Source organism: Mandrillus leucophaeus, unplaced genomic scaffold (genome assembly GCF_000951045.1).
Source record: "Mandrillus leucophaeus isolate KB7577 unplaced genomic scaffold, Mleu.le_1.0 Scaffold1213, whole genome shotgun sequence".
Classification (NCBI taxonomy): Eukaryota; Metazoa; Chordata; class Mammalia; order Primates; family Cercopithecidae; genus Mandrillus; species Mandrillus leucophaeus.
The window spans coordinates 141,744-159,037 of record NW_012100466.1 but is presented as its reverse complement, the minus strand read 5'-3'; positions in this window follow the sequence as shown (position 1 = coordinate 159,037).

Here is a 17,294-nt window from a genome sequence, read left to right as displayed (position 1 = left end):
TCTGTTACACTGGTCTATGGGTCTGTTTTTATGCCAGAACCATAAATTTTGTTAACTATTGCTCTGTAGTATAATTTTAAGTCAGATAATGTGATTTTTCCACATTGCTCTTTCTGCTTAGGATAGCTTTGGCTAGCCTAGGTCTTTTGTGGTTGTATATAAATTTCAGAATTGTTTTTCATATTTCTGTGAAGAATGCCATTGGTATTTTGATAGGAATTGCATTCAATCTGTAGATTGCTTTGGGGAGTATGGACATTTTAACAATCTTGATTTTTCCAATACAGGAACATGGAGTAATATTCCATTTTGGGGAGTTCTCTTAAATTTCTTTTATCAGTGTTTTACAGTTTTCATTATAGAGGTCTTTCACTTCTTTGCTTAATTCCTAGGTATTTATTGTGTGGTTATTGTAAATGGAGCAATTTTTTATTTTTATTTTTTAACACTACACTGTTGGCATTTAGAAATGGCACTAATTTTTGCATGTTGATTTTTGATCCTGAAATTTTCCTGAATTTGTTAATCAGTTTTAATCGTTTTTTTGGTGGAGTCTTTAGATTTTTCCAAATGTAAGATCATATCATCAGCCAATTATAATTTAACTTCTTTGCTTCTAATTTGCATATGCTTTATATCTTTCTCTTGTCTGACTGTTCTATCTTAGGCTTCCAGTACTATTTTGAAGAACAGTGGTTAGAGTGGGCATCCTTGTCTTGTTCCAGATCTTAGAAAAAAGGCTTCCAGCTTTTTCTCGTTCAATATGATATTAACTGTGGGTCTGTCATATATGGCTTTTATTATGTTGAGGTATGTTCTTTCTATACACAATTTTTTCAGGGTTTTTATTAAGAAAATATGTTGAATTTTCTCAAATGATTTTTCAGCATCAATTAAAATGCTCATATGGTTTTTATCCTTCATTATGTTGATATGATGTTGATTTGTGTATATTGAACCATTGTTGCATCCCAGGGATCTAACTTTGTCATGATAAATAATCTTTCTAACATATCATTAAACTATCTTGGCTTGTATTTTATTGTGGATTTTTGTATCAATATTCATCAGAAATATTGGCCTGCAGTTTTCTTTCTTTCTTTCTCTTTCTTTCTTTCTTTCTTTCTTTCTTTCTTTCTTTCTTTCTTTCTTTCTTTCTTTCTTTCTTTCTTTCTTTCTTTCTTTCTTTCCTTCTTTCTTTCTTTTTTTCTTTCTTTCTTTCCTTCCTTCCTTCCTTCCTTCCTTCCTTCCTTCCTTCCTTCCTTCCTTCCTTCCTTCCTTCCTTCTTTCTTTTATGTGCCTTTGTCTGCTTTTGGTATCAGGGTAATACTTGACTTGTAGAATGACGTTGGAAGTATTCCTTCCTCCTCTATTTTTTGTAATAGTTTGGGCAGGACTGGTATTGATTCTTCTTTAAATGTTTGGTAGAATTCAGCAATGAAATCATCAGGTCCTGAGCTTTTCTTCAGTGGGAGACATTTATTATGGCTTTGATTTTGTTACTTATTTATCTGTTCACATTTTGGATTTTCCTGGCTCAATCATAGTAGGTTGTAGGTATTTCTTCTAGGTTTTCTAATTTGTTGGCATATAGTTGCTCATAGTAGCCATTAATGATTCTTTGAATTTCTTCAGTATCAATTGTAAAGTCTGCTTTTCCATTTCTGATTTATTAATATCTTCTCTCTTTCTTTCTTAGTTGTCTGGCTAAAGTTTTGTCAATTTTGTTTAACTTTTCAAATAACAATTTTTATTTCATTGATCTTTGGTATTGTGTTTTTATTATTTCAGTTTTATTTATTTCTGCTTTGTTCTTCATTATTTATTCTTCTTATTTTGGGTTTGATTTGCTCTTGCTTTTCTAGTTTTTCAAGATGCAAATTGTTCATTTGAAGTTTTTCTTTTTCTTTTTCTTTCTTTCTTTTTTTTTTAATGTAGGCAGTTATAGCTATAAACTTCCTTCATAGTACTGCTTTTCTGCATACCATAGGTTTTGGCATGTTGTGTTTCCATTACCATTTGTTTCAAAAAGTTTGTAAAGTTCCTTCTTAATTTCTTTGTTGACCCACTGGTCATTCAGGGGCATATTGGTTTATTTTCCATGTATTTGTATAGCTTCCAAAATTCCTCTTTTTATTCATTTCTAGTTTTATTCCTTTGTAGTCAGATAAGATGGTTAATATTATTTCAGTTTTTTAAATCTTTTAAGACTTGTTTTGTGACCTAACATATGGTCTATTTTTTATTGTCTGTTTATTTTTTATTATTCTTTAAGTTCTAGGGTACATGTGCACAACGTGCAGGTTTGTTACAAATGTACACATGTGCCATGTTGGTGTGCTGCACCCACCAACTCATCATTTACATTAGGCATATCTCCTAATGCTATCCCTCCCCCCTCCCCCCACCCCATGACAGGCCCCAGTGTGTGATGTTCCCCTTCCTGTGTCCAAGTGTTCTCGTTGTTCAGTTTCCACCTATGAGTGAGAACATGCAGAGTTTGGTTTTCTGTTCTTGCAATAGTTTGCTGAGAATGATGGTTTCCAGTTGCATCCATGTCCCTACAAAGGACATGAACTCATCCTTTTTTATCGCTGCATAGTATTCCATGGTGTATATGTGCCACATTTTCTTAATCCAAAACATATGGTCTATTTTTTAAACAATCCATGTGCTGAGGAAAAGAATGTGTATTATTCAGCTCTTGAGTGAAACGTTATATAAATGTCTATTAGATTCATTTTGTCCATAGTGCGGATTAAGTCTGATGTTTCTTTGTTGGTTTTCTGTCTGGAATATCTGTCTAGTGATGAAAGCGGGGTGTTAAAATCTCCATCTATTTTTGTATTGGAGTCTATCTTTCTCTTTAGGTCTAATAATATTAATTTTATATATCTGGGTGCTGCAGTGTTAGGTGCATATGTATTTCAAATTGTTATATCGTATCTCTAAATCGACCCCTTTATTATTATATAGTGACCTTCTTTATCTGTTTTTATAGTTTTTGTTTGGAAAGCTCATATAGTTTTGCCTGATATGAGTATAGCGACTCGTACTCTTTTTTAGTTTCCATTGGCATGGAAGATCTTTTTCCAACCCGTTATTTTCAGTCTATGTGTGTCTCTATAGGTGAAGTATTTTTCTTGTAGGAAAAAGATCAATGAGTCTTGTTTTTCATCCACTGAGGGAGTCTGTGTCTTTTAATTGTAGAGTTTCATTTATTTACATTAAATATTATTATTGATAAGTGAGAACTTACTCCTGCCATTTTGTTGTTTGTTTTATGGTTGTTTTATGGTCTTCTCTTCCTTCTTTCTTACCTTCCTGTCTTCCTCTTGTGAGGGTGATTTTCTCTGGAGATATGATTTAGCTTTTTACTTTTTATTTTTTGCATATTCATTGTATGTTTCCGGGTTTGAAGTTACCATGAAGCTTGCCAATACTATCTTATAACCCATTATTTTAACCTAATAACTGCTAAACACTATTTGCATGAACAAACAAGCAAGCAAAAAAATTAACTACTAAAAACTGTATGCCTTAACTTCTTCTTACAACTTTTTAACTTTTTGTTGCTTCAATTTATTAATATATCTGATTGTACGGTCTAAGTCTTGAAAAGTTGTAGTTATTTTTGATTGGTTCATCGTTTAGTCTTTCTGCTCAGAATAAGAGTTTACACACTACAGCTACGGTGTTACAATATTCTGTGTTTTTCTGCGTATTTACTATTACCATTGAGTTCTGTACCTTCAGACGATTATTGCTCATTAATGTTCTTTTCTTTCGGGTTGAAGTACCACCTTTAGTATTTCTTGTAGGACAGGTCTGGCGTTTATGAAATCATTCAGCATTTGTTTGTCTCAGAAAGTCTATTTTTCCTTCAAGTCTGAAGGATGTTTTCACTGGATGTACTATTCTGGGTTAAGTTATTTTCCTTCAGCGTGTTAAATATGTCATGCCATTCTTTCCTGGCCTGTAAGGTTTCCATTGAAAAGTCTGCTGCCAGGTATATTGGATCTCCATTGTATGTTATTTACTCATTTTCTCTTACTGCTTTTAGGATCCTTTCTTTATCCTTGACCTTTGGGAGTTTGATTATTAAGTGCCTTGAGGTAGTCTTCTTTGGGTTAAATCTGCTTGGTGTCATATAACCTTCTTGTACTTGGATATTGATATCTTTCTCTAGGTTTTTAGGTTTCTCTAGAAGTTCTGTTATTATCCTTTTGAATAAATTTTCTACCCCTATCTTATTATCTACCTCCTCTTTAAGGCCAATAACCCTTATTTAACACATTTGCTCTTTTGAGGCTATTTTCTAGATTCTGTAGGCATGCTTCATTGGTTTTCTTTTTTCTTTTGTGTCCTCTGCCTGTGCATTTTCAAATAGCCTGTCTTCAAGCTCACTAATTCTGTCTTATTCTTGATCAATTCCACTATCGAAGGACTCAAATGGGTTCTTCAGTATCCCAATTGTATTTTTCAGCTACAGAATTTCTGCTTGATTCTTTTTAATTATTTCAATCTATTTGTTAAATTTATCTGATACAATTTTGCATTCCTTCTCTGTGTTATCTTGAATTTTTTATAGTTTCTTCAACACAGCTATTTTGCATTCTCTGTCTGGAAGGTCACGTATCTCTATTTTTCCAGAACTGGTTCCTCGTGCCTTATTTAGTTCATTTAGTGAGGTCATGTATTCCTGGATGGTGTTGATGCAAGTAGATGTTCTTCAGTGTCTGAACATCGAGGAGTTAGGTATTTATTGTAGTCTTCACTGTCTGAGCTTATGTGTAGCTGTCCTTCTTGAGGAGACCTTTCAGATATTTGAAAGGAATTAGGTGTTGTGATCTAAGCTGTATCTGCTTTAGGAAGCAACCCAAGCTCAGTAATGCTCTAGTTATTGCAGACTTGTAGAAGTATTGCTTTGATGGCCTTGGACCGATCCAGGAGAATTCTCTGGATTATCAGGCAGACTCTTTTTCCCTTCCTCTACTTTCTCCCAACATACAGAGTCTCTCTTTCTGTTCTGAGCCACCTGAAGCTGGTGGTGGAGTGACACAAACATCACCACTATTATGATTGCACTGCTTCAGACCTGAAGCCAGCACAGCACTGGGTCTCACCCAATACCTGCTGTAATCACTTCGTGGCTACGGCCTATGGTCACTCAAGGCCCTAGGCTCTATAATCAGCAGGTGACAAAGCCAGCAAGGTGTGTTTCCTTCCCTTCAGGTTGATGAGGTCCCCCAGGCCCTGGGTGGATTCAGAAGTGCCATCTGAGGGTCAGGGACTAGAGTCAAAAGCCTTAGAAGTGTATCTGGTGTTCCACTGTATTGTGGCTGAGCTGGCACAGAAACCCCAAGACACAATCCTTACCCAGTCTTCTCTCCTCTTTCCAAAGGCAGAGGAGTCTCACCCTGCAGCTACCACCACCCCAGGCCATGAGGAGTACTGCCAGACTACCTCCCATGTTTCCTTAAGCCCCAAGGTCTCTTAAGTCATCTTGCTGCGAATGCTTCCTGGTCCAGGACTCGCCATCCTGGGAAGTGGACACTCCTTTAGCCCAGGGCAAGTCCAGAAATGCTGTCCAAGAGTCAAGTCCTATAATCAGGGATGACAGAAGCCTGCTTGGTTCTCTACCATCTGTGGCTGTGCTGGTACCTAAGGTACAAGACAGTCACCTTTACTTTTCCCTCTGCTTTTCTTAAGCAGATGGAATTTTGCCCCATAACCACCACATCTGGTTATGTACTGAGTCTCATCTGAAGCCAGCAAGTCTCAGAGGCTCGCCAAGGCACTCGATATAGTATATGGGTATTGCTAGAGGGTATTCAGGGCTGAAGGGCTCTTCAGTTAGCAGGAGATAAATACCGCCAAGACTGGATTCTTTCTTGCAAGACAACAGGTTCAATTCTGACCCAGGGTGTGTCTAGAAATGTGGTCTGGTGGTTAGGGCCAGAAACAGGGGCCTCACAACTCTGACTGGTGCCTTATACTGCTGTGGCTGAGCTTGCATCCAAGATACAAGACAAAGTCCTCCCAACTCTTCCCTCTCTTCTTCTCAAGTGAAAGGAAGGAGTCTCTTTTGGAGCCAGGAACTGTGCAGCCTGGGGAAGGGAAGGGGTGATGCCAGCACTCCTTGGGCTGCCCCAACTGGTGTCTCAGTATGTCACATGCCCCCTACCCACTCTCTCTGGACCTAGTTAGTTAACACTAGGATTCGCCTAAGCACTGCAGTCTTTGTGGCCTAGACTGCCTTTTTTTTTTTGACAGAGTCTCACTCTGTTGCCCAGGCTGGTGTGCAGTGGCACAATTTCTCAGCTCACTGTAACCTCTGCTGTCCCTGTTCAAGAAATTCTTGTGCCTCAGGCTCTGGAGTAACAGGGACTACAGGTGCCCACCACCACACCCTTGGGACTACAGGCGACTGCACTATGCCCAACTAATTTAGTATTATTATTATTATTATTATTTTGTATTTTTAGTAGAGCCAGGGTTTCACTATGTTGGCCAGGCTGGTCTCGAACTCCTTACCTCAAGTGATCCACCCACCTCGGCCTCTCAAAGTACTGGAATTACAGGAATGAGCCAACTCGTCCATTCTAAAACTTGAGAGGGATAAATATAGGACTTCTAGAAGTCTTGAGGGAATTATCACAATTGAGTCCACTAAGTGGCTGATGGGCAGGAGAGAGGAAATTCTAAATTCTAAAATCTAGAAGATTAAAGTTGTGTACAGCAGTAAAATGAAGGAGTTAGGATCAAATGTTTTAATAATTAAAAAAAAAAAAAAAAAAGAACTTGGGCTTATATAGCATCCTAGCCAAGGAACAATAAATTTTTAAAGAAATGAAAAAAAAAAAAAAAGAGTTAAGTTGTGGGGGCAATTCTCAAGTTTTAACACTTACTGGCAATGCGGTCTTAGGACAAGTTATTTGACCTCTGTGTATTTCAGTTTCTTTTTAAGATGTGAATAATGATAGATAGTAACTATCTCATCGGGTTGTTGTGAGAAATATAATAACCTGTCATAAAGTGCTTCGTGTAGTGCCTAGGACATAGTAAGTGCTCAGTAAATGTTAGCTAATACTGTTATTATTACTTCTAGAAAAGGATATTGAAGGAAGTCAAAGACAACTTCGACCTAACAATTTTGCCCTGGACATAGATGGCCCAAGGCAAACATTTGGGAGAATCAAAACAGCACTCAAAACAATTTCACCTAAATATGGTATATGACTAGCACAGTTTTCACATTTAAAGGGCAGCACAATTTTATTGTTCATGCCCTCAGTGGTCTTCTCACTGCCTTAGAGAGTTAATAGGCCTACCAATCAAAGAGCTGCTATGGGAACTGGGCAAATCTGGTACACTATCTTTCATTCAATAAAATATCGATGCTATGCAGCCATAAAAAAGGATGAGTTCATGTCCTTTGTAGGAACATGGATGCAGCTGGAAACCATCATTCTCAGCAAACGATCGCAAGAACAGAAAACCCAACACTGCATGTTCTCACTCATAGGTGGAAACTGAACAATGAGAACACTTGGACACAGGAAGGGGAACATCACACACTGGGGCCTGTCGTGGGGTGGGGGGAGGGGGGAGTGATAGCATTAGGAGATATACCTAATGTAAATGAAGAGTTTATGGGTGCAGCACACCAACATGGCACATGTATACATATGTAACAAACCTGCACGTTGTGCACATGTGCCCTACAACATAAAGTATAATTAAAAAATATGTTGATACCATACAACATTTTAAAGAAATAGCTATTTCTTTAAAAATGCATTTAACTTTATATATCAAATGTTGGTCTCTGGTTCAATGTGTGTATGCATGCAGATGAATATCTGACACAGATCTTTGAAATCGCTTGCAGAAATTTTAGTTTACTTACTTTGTTTTTGCTTGTCATTAGTTTCCAATCAAGTGAATTCTAGCCACTTATTGCTGGTTCTAGAATAGATAAACTAATCTATTTTTATCAAGCATATTTTATTTATCATGAGAATCTCTACCATTTTTTTTTTCTAACTGCACATTACATATTTAAATGTAGCTTCCTTCCAGTCTATTCATGAACACACATTTTGCTTTCTTTTTTTTTTTTTTAATCAGCTTTTATTTTTGTTTCAGATGATACATGTGTAGGTTTCTTACATGGGTATATTGTTTAGACAAATTAAGGCAAGAAGAGAAGACCAAATGCCACACGTTTTCATTTTCAAGTGGGAGCTAAACAGCGAATACACATGGACACAAAGATAGGAACAATAGATACTGGGGTCCACTAGAGAGAGGAGGGAGGGAGCAGAACAAGGTTTGCAAAACTACCCAAGTAATGGGATCATGTGGACACATTTTGCTTTCTAAGGGTTATCTTTCTAATCCTATGCCATTTTAAAATGCCTAGTTTACCCTTCCATTAAGGATTTCACAATCTGTATCTCCGCTGGCACCCTGGGTCAGAGGAAAGGGTGATTTACCATTGTTAAACCTGTTTATTACACATAAGGCTATTTTCCTAAATCTACTAATGTAGGTCTTGGAAAAATTAAATGAATATTTCAATTGATTTTCTTTTCTTTTCTTTTTCTTTTTTCTTTTTTTTTTTTTTTGAGACGAGGAGTCTCTCTCTGTCGCCCGTCCAGTGGCCCGATCTCGGCTCACTGCAAGCTCCGCCTCCCGGGTTCAAGCCATTCTCCTGCTTCAGCTTACCGAGTAGCTGGGACTACAGGAGCCCGCCACCATGCCCGGCTAATTTTTTTGTACTTTTGGTAGAAACGGGGTTTCACCGTGTTAGCCAGGATGGTCTCCACCTCCTGACCTCGTGATCCGCCCGCCTCAGCCTCCCAAAGTGTGGTGCTGATTAATTTTTTTATATAGCCTCATAAATTATTGTATTCACTTTTCACTTCTAAAGCATTCACCAATATGTTAACTTAAAAAAAAAAAAGCCAATAACAAAAGGTTAAGACATAAGAAGCAAGAGACCTCAGGTTCACTTAGATAAGAAATATTGACCCATTTGGATACAAATGTTTGTTGGAAATCAGGAAGATAAAAAAGAATTCAGGTACAGAAATTTAGAAAACTCTATAATGAAGACAATATCAAGTTCAAAATGCAATGAAACTACTATTCAATAATTAATGTTTCTTCTTATCCTAATTAGAAACTCATAAAGTCCTAGGCATTAGTCTTTAAAAAATTTTTTATTGGCTTTCTCTCGTACAAACATTTTTATTAGAAGGGGCTGAAATTTTTAAGACAGTAAGTTCTTGGATCCTAACATGTATGTCCTTGACTCTCCTTTCAACAATAAGATACAGTGTATTGTGGTATAGTAGAAAGAATATTGGTATGTGTTATTTGTTTGCCATATAAATTCCTTAAGCCTCAGTTTCTTCATCTGTGAAATCGGAATAATAATTCCTTATCTGACTGTCTCTTACAGTGATTGTGAAAATCAAATGAACTACTTTTAAAAACTCTTTACAATTTACGAAGCACTGCAGAAATGCAAAAATTTAACACCTATTAATCAAGTATTTACTGGTTGCCTAGATATTCAAATCTATATGGGCACTGCCGGATATATGGAAAGGGCTATGATTTCTGGCTCCCAGGAGCTTGATGTACTGTGAAAAATTAGACTTAAACAGATGAAATGTAATGTGAAAGACATCACACAAGTGTTTAATGTTATGGTATGATTGCTAGGGGATTGGTGGGGAGTTATTGTGCGGAGACCTCAATGAGGTATAGCTGTCATTTCTCCAGTTCCTCACCAGCATTTGTTATTGCCTCTCTTTTGAATATAAGCCATTTTAACTAGGGTGAGATTATATCTCATTTTAGTTTTGATTTTCATTTCTCTGATAATCAATGATGTTAAGCATTTTTTCAAATGGCCTGTCTGGCATTTGTATATCTTTTTTTTTTTAGAAATGTCTATTCAAATCTTACCCATTTTTAAAATCAGATTATTAGATATTTTTTCCTACAGAGTTCTTTGAACACCTTATATATTCTGGTGATTAATTCATTGTCAGATGGGTAGTTTGCAGATATTTTCTCCCATTCTGTGAGTTTTTGCTTCACTTTGTTGATTGTATCCTTTGCTGTGGAGAAGCATTTTAATTTGATGTGATCCCATTTGTCCATTTTTGCTTTGATTGCCTGTGCTTGTGGAATAGTGCTTAAGAAATTTTTGCTCAGACCAAGGTCTTGGAGAGTTTTCCCAATGTATTCTTGTAGTAGTTTCATAGTTTGAGGTCTTAGATTTTAGCTGTTAATTCATTTTGGTTTGATTTTTGGATATGACGAGAGATAGGGTTCTAGTTATATTCTTCGGCATATGGATCTCTAGCTTTCCCTGCATCATTTATTGAAGAAACTTTGTATTCCCAGTACATTTTATTGGCACTTTTGTCGAAAATGAGTTCACTGTAGACGTGTAGATTTGTTTATGGGTTCTCTGTTCTGTTACATTGGTCTGTCTGTTTTTATGTCAGTACCATGCAGTTTTGCTAACTATATCTCTGTAGTATAATTTGAAGTCAAGTAATGTGAGTCCTCCAGTTTTGATCTTTTTGCTAAAGGTAGCTTTAGCTATTCTGGGTCTTTCATGGTTCAATATAAATTTTAGAATTTTTTTTTCTATTTCTGTAAATAATAATATCGTTGGTGTTTTGGCAGGGATTGCATTGAATCTGTAGATTTCTTTGAGTAGTGTGGACATTTTAACAATATTGATTTTTCTAATCCATGAACATACTATATCTTTCCATTTTTCCTGCCCTCTTCAATGAGTTTCATCAATGTTTAGTAGTTTTCATTATAGAGATATTTCACTTCATCAGTTAATTCCCAGGTGTTTAATTTTATTTGTGGCTATTACAAATGGAATTACATTTTTTATTTATTTTTTGGATTTTTCACTATTGGCATAAAGAAATGCTAGTGATTTTTGTATGTTGATTTTGTATGCTGCAACTTTACCGAATTTGTTAATCAGTGCTAATAGGTTTTTGTGGAGTGGTTAAACTTTTCCAAATACAGGATCATATCAGCTGCAAGCGAGGATAATTTGAATTCTTCCTTTCAGATTTAGATGCCCTTTCTATCCTTCTCAAGTCTGATTGCTCTAGCTAGGACTTCATAACAGGAGTAAAAGCAGATATTCTCACTGTGTTCCAGATCTTAGAGGAAAGGATGTTATTTTTTCAGCATTCAGTGTGATACTAGCTGTGGATCTGACGTATATGGCTTTTATTGTGTTGAGGTATGTTCCTTCCATACCCAGTTTTCTGAGGGTTTTTATCATGAGGAGATGTTGGATTTTATCAAATGCATTTTCAGCATCAATTGAAAGGATCATACGGTTTTTGTTATACATTCTGTTTATATGATGTATCACATTCGTTTGCACATGTTGAAACATTTTTACATTTCAGGGATAAATTCCATTTAGTCATGCTGAATCATCTTTTAATTGTATTGTTGAATTTGGTTTGTTATATTAGTAATTTGTTGAGAAATTTTGCATCAATATTCATCAGTTATTGGTCTGCAGGAGTTTTTTGTTTTGGGTTTGTTTGTTTATGTGTCTTTGTCTTGTTTTGGTATCTGGGTAATGCTGGCTTCATAGAATGAGTTTGGAAGAATTATCTCCTCTCTTTTTTGGAATGGTTGAAGTATGACTGATATCTCTTCTGTAAATGATTGGTAGAATAAAGCAGTAAAATCATAGGGTCTCAGACTTTGATCAGTTTGGTCTGTAGTGCAGATTAAGTCTGATGTTTCTTTGTTGAATTTTTATCTGGAAGATCTGTCTAACACTGAAAGTCTGGTGCTGAGGTCTCCAGCTATTACTGTATTGAAGTCTATCTCTTTATATCTCTGATAACATTTGCTTTTTATAAAGTATAGTGACTCCTGCTCCTTTTAGGTTTCCGTTTGCATGGAAATTTTTTTCCATCCCTTTACTTTCAGTCTATGTGTATCTTTATAAGTGAAATGCATTTCTTGTAGGCAATAGATCAATCAACCTCATTGTTTTATCCATGCAGTCACTCTATGTCTTTTGATTGGAGAGTTTATATTTATATTCAATTTTGTTATTGTTAAGTAAAGACTTACTCCTTCAATTTTGTTATTATTTTTTTCTGGTGAGTATGTGGTCTTTTCCTTCTTTCTTTCCTTCCTGTATTCATTTTTGTGAAGGTGACTTTCTCTGGTCATAGGATATAGTCTTTTTGCTTTTCAGGTGTATCAGTTGCATGTTTTTTTTTTGGTTGGATGTTACCATAAGGCATGCAAATACTGTCTTGTAACCTATTATTTTATACTAATAGCACTGTTTGCATAACCAAACAAGTGAAAAAATAACTAATAAAGATTATATGCCTTGACTGTGTACCCCTACCTTTAAATATTTAGTTGTTACTACTTATGTCTTTTTGTACTGTCTATATCTTGAAAAATTGTTGTCATTATTTTTATTGGCTTATTATTTCATCGTTCTACTTAAGAATAGTTTACACCTTGCAGTTACAGTGTTATAATATTCTGTGTTTTTCTGTGTACTATTACTAGTTCGTGTTGTACCTTCAGATAATTTCTCATTGCTGATTAATTTTCTTTCTGATTTAAGTAGTCCCTTTCACATTTCTTGTAGGACAACTCTGGTGCTGATGAAACCCCTCAGTTTTTGTTTGTCTAGAAAGCCTTTCTTTCTCCTTCATGTCTGAAGGATGATTTTGCCAGATATGCCATTCTAGGATGAACGTTCTTTTCCCTCAGCATTTTAAATATATCATGTTACTCTCTCCTGGCCTGTAAGGTTTCCACTGAAAAGTGTGCTGCTGGACCTATTGGAGCTCCATTGTATGTTCTTTCTTTTTGGCTGCTGTTTTTAGGATCCTTTCTTAGCCTTTGACTTTTGTGAGTTTGATTATTAAATACCTTGAGGTAGTCTACTTTGGGTTAAATCTGCCTGGTGTTCTATCACCTTCTTGAACTTCATTATTGATATCTTTCTCTAGGTTTGGGAAGTTCCATGTCATTATCCTTTTGAATAAACTTTCTATCCCTAACTCATTCTCTACTTTCTCTTTAAGGCCAATAACTTTTAGACTCGCCCCAATGAGGCTATTTATTACATCCTGTAGGTGTACTTCATTTTTTTTTTCTTTTGTCTCTACTAACTGTATATTTTCAAATAGCCTGTCTTCAAGCTCACTGTTTTTTTCTTCTGCTTCATCAGTTCTGCTATTAAAGGACTCCCATGCATTCTTCAGTATGCCAATTATATTTTTCAACTCTAGAATTTCTACTTGATTCTTTTTAATAATTTCAATCTCTTTATTAAATTTTAAATATCTTTGTTAAATTCTGACAGAATTCTGAGTTCTTTCTCTGTGTCATCTTGAATCTGTTTGAGTTTCCTCAACACAGCTATTTTGAATTCTCTGGCAGAAAGATACACATATCTGTTTCTCTATGATTGGTCCCTGGTGCCTTATTTAGTTCATTTGGTGAGGTCATATTTTCCTGAATGATCTTGATGCTTGTAGATATTCATCTGTCTCTAGGCATTGAAGAGTTAGGTATTAATTGCAGTGTTCACAGTCTAGGCTTGTTTTTAACCTGTCCTTGGGAGGGCTATCCAGATATTTGAAAGGACTTGGGTGTTGTGATCTCAGCTGTATCTGCTTTAGAAAGGATGCCAAGGCCAGTAACGCTGTGGTTCTTGCACACTCTTAAGGTACCACCTTCACGGTCTTGGACAAAATCCAGAACAATTACATGGATTACCAGGCACAGACTCTTGTTCTCTTTCCTTACTCTCTCACAAACAAATGCGGTCTCTCTCTCTGTTCTTAGCTACCTGGAACTGAGGATGCAGTGACACAAGCACCCTTGTGGCCAACACCCCCAGGCCTTCTGTGAGTCAGACCTGAAGCTAGCATAGCACTTAGTCTTGTCCAAGGCCTTCTGTAACCAATCCCTGGCTATTGCCTATGTTTGCTCAGAGCCCTGGGGCTCTACAGTCAGCAGGTGGCAATGCCAGCCAGGACTGTGTCCCTTCAGGGCGACAAGGTCCCCCAGGCCTCAGGCAGGTCTAATGGAGCCAGGGCCTAGAGTAAAAAGCCTTACAATTTTACATGGTGTTCTACTGTCCTGTAGCTGATCTGCCACTCAAACCACAAGATGCAGTCCTTCCCCATGCTTCCCTCCCCTTTCCAAAGGCAGAGGAGCCTCACCCTGTGGCCATGGTCACTTCAGGCCCACAGAGATTACCGCCAGACTTCTGCCAATGTTTCCCTAAGGCCCTAGGGCTGTTCATTCAGCTTGTGTAAGTGATGCCTGGCCTTGAACTCACCCTTCAGGGCAGTGGACACTCATCTTGCCCAGGGCAGGTCCAGAAATACCTTCAAAGAGTTGAGTCCTTGAATTGGGGACCCCAAGAGGCCCTTTTGTGCTCTTTTCCCCTGTGGCTAAGCTGTTGCCTAAGTTGCAAGACAAAGACCCCTTTACTTTTACTTCCATATTTCTGAAGCAGAAGGAATCTCACCCTGTAGACACCCCAGCCAGTTGAGGATATGCTGAGTCTCACCTGAAGCTAGCAAGTCTCAGGGTCTCATCAAAAACCCTCAGCTTCGTACCTGGGTATCACTGATGGCTATTCAGGCCCCAAGGGACCTCAGTTAGCTGCTGATGAAACCTGCCAGGACTAGGTCCTTCTTTTCAAGTCAATGGGTTCTCTTCTGGTCCACAAAATCAGGTAAGCACTCACAGTACCCAGTTTTAACTTCATGTTTCTTAAGGAGGCACTGAAGAGGTAGAAAAAAATATCTCAAATCACTGACATATTTAGACATATCTGTGAGCTAGGGCATCATGACTCTAACCAGTGCTGTATCTTGCTGTGGCTGAGCTAGTATCCAAGATGCAAGACAAAGTCCTCCCCAATCTTCCCTCTCCTCTTCTCAAGTAGAAGGAAGAAGGATCTTTAGGATCCATGAACTGTGCAGCCTGGGGTTAGGGGAAGGAAGATGCCAGCACTCCCACAGCCATCCCAGTTGGTGTCTCAATGGGCCACGTGCCCCTCCCCCAGTCCATTGGCTCTGGGCCAAATTCAGCACTAGGACTTGCTTGGGTGTTGCAGTCTTCATGGGCTAGCCTGACTTTTAAGTTTATTTGGAGCCCCAGAGTGCTTTAACCTGTGGTGACTAGGTTTGCAGGAACTCAAGCTCTGACTGCTGAGATCCATAATTCCATTCTTACTAGGGCTGGTTTAAATGCTCCCTCTATGTGTGGGTGCCAGCTGAATTTGGTCTGGTTTTCCTTTCTGCTATAACAAGAAGCACTGAGTTTCATGCCCTACAACTGCTGGTTTTCTCTCTCTACAGGGCACAGAAACACTCTCCACACCATGCTACCACTGCCGGGGGGTGGGGGAGAGGTAATGTCAATGATTTGAGGTTGTTTTTTTCTACCACTTCAGTGCCTCTTTCAATGATATGAAGCAAAACCAGGTACTGTGAGTGTTTATCTGATTTTTTGGTTCTTACAAAGTTTCTTTTTTGTGTAGATAGTTGTTAAATAGGGGTGTCCATGAAGGGGTGGTAGGGAAACCATTGGTGGCCTTCTATTCTGCCATCTCGTTTTAATCCTTCCAAATCACCATTCTTAACAGAAAGAAAAGATTATCTAACATTCATATGGAACAAAAAAAGACGCTGAATAGCCAATGCAATCTTGAGAGAAAAGGTGCTAGAGGCATCACACTACTTGACTTCAAAATGTACTACAAAGTTATAGTATTCAAAACAGCATAGTATTTGCCTAAAAGTAGGCACATAGACCAACAGAACAGAATAGACAATCCAGAAACAATTTCACATACTTATAGGCAACTGATTTTTTACAAAGGCACTAAGAGTATACATTGAGGAAAGGACAGTCTCTTCAATAAATCATGCTGGGTAATCTGGATTTCTACCTGCAGAAGAATAAAACTAAATCCTTGTCTCTCATCATATACAAAAGTCAACTCAAAATGGATTAAAGAATAAATGTAATACCTGAAACTATGAAACTATTAGAAGAAAACATAGAGGAAACATTTTATTACATTGATCTTGGCAAGGATTTAAAAAATAAACTCAAAAGCATAGGCAAGGAAAGCAAAAATAGACAAAATTTCAGCAGACTAAAAAGCTTCTGCTCATCAAAGGAGACAATCAAAAGAGGAAAGAAATAATCTGTAGAATAGAAGTAAATATTTGCAACTATGTATTTCTCGACAGGGTAATGTTCAGAATATATAAGGAAATCCATAACAAAAAATAAATAATCAGATGTTTTTAATGGTCAATCAGAAGGCTGAGATGGCAGGATCATGTGAGCCCAGCAGATTAAGGCTGCAGTGAGCTTTAATTGCTCCACTGCCCTACAGCCTGGGTGACAGACAAGACTTTGCCAAAACAAAAAACAAAAAAACAAAAAAAAGCCTTTGTAGATTCTGGATAGTAGACCTCTGTCAGATGGATAGATTGCTAAAATTTTCTCATGTTCTGTAAGTTGTCTGTTCACTCTAATAATAGTTTCTCTCTTTTTTTAATCTTTTTTATCTTTTTTTCTTTCTTTCTTTCTTTCTTTTTTTTTTTTTTTTTTTTTTTTTTTTTTTTTTTTTTGCAATTGCAAGATTTCATAGAGTGAAAACAGAACTCCCATACAATGGGAGGGGACCCAAAGGGGGTTGCCTATCCGGCTCAAGGCTCAAATGCCTGGGTTTTTATCCCGATCATTTTCCCTCCCCCTGTGCTCTCAGGGGGACTTCAAACTACTATTTGACTATTTCTTTACCTCCTGCTTTCAGCCTAATTGGTATTTTAGTGAGCCCTCTTTAGTACCTCATTGGTCAGGTGAGCTGAGTTACAAGCTCCCTGTTTAAAGGTGGGTGTGGTCACCTTCCCCAGCTAGGCTTAGGAATTCTTAGTCGGCCTAGGAAATCCAGCTAGTCCTTTCTCCAATCTGATAATAGTTTCTTTTGCTGTGCAGAAGCGTTTTAGTTTTCTAGTTTATTAGATCCCATTTGTCAATTTTTGCTTTTGTTGCAATTGATTTTGGTGTTTTTGTCATGAAATCTTTGCCTATGCCTATATTCTGAATGGCATTGCCTATATTTTCTTTTGCAGATTTTATAGTTTTGTGTTTTACATTAAAGTTTTTTTTTTTTTTTTTTTTTTTTTTGAGGCGGAATTTTT